Here is a 648-nt window from a genome sequence, read left to right as displayed (position 1 = left end):
TGGTTGTATTTTGCTCTTTTGTTTTTTGTATCTATGGATGTAGATGTAGATATGTAGACTGATTCTTTTCTCACACCATCCTCAGCTGTATCCTCAGAGTAATAGTTATTATTGTAGCACCCTCTAGTGTGCTACTAGTGTGAGTGTAGGCAAATGTACAGTCAGGTCTCATAAATATTGGGACATCAACACAATTCTAATCTTTTTGGCTCTATACACCACCACAATTGATTTGAAATGAAACAAACAAGATGTACTTTAACTGCAGACTTTCAGCTTTAATTTGAGGGTATTTACATCCAAATCAGGTGAACGGTGTAGGAATTACAACAGTTTGTATATGTGCCTCCCAATTTTTAAGGGACCAAAAGTAATGGGACAATTGGCTGCTCAGCTGTTTCATGGCCAGGTGTGTGTTATTCCCTCATTATCCCATTTACAAGGAGCAGATAAAAGGTCCAGAGTTCATTTCAAGTGTGCTATGTACATTTGGAATCTGTTGCTGTCAACTCTCAATATGAGATCCAAAGAGCTGTCATTATCAGTGAAGCAAGCCACATTAGGCTGAAAAAACAAAACAAACCCATCAGAGAGATAGCAGAAACATTAGGTGTGGTCAAATTAACTGTTTGGAACGTCCTTAAAAAG

The sequence above is a fragment of the Aquarana catesbeiana genome, linkage group LG01 (assembly GCF_042186555.1).
Source record: "Aquarana catesbeiana isolate 2022-GZ linkage group LG01, ASM4218655v1, whole genome shotgun sequence".
Taxonomy (NCBI): domain Eukaryota; kingdom Metazoa; phylum Chordata; class Amphibia; order Anura; family Ranidae; genus Aquarana; species Aquarana catesbeiana.
This window is presented reverse-complemented; position numbering follows the sequence as displayed.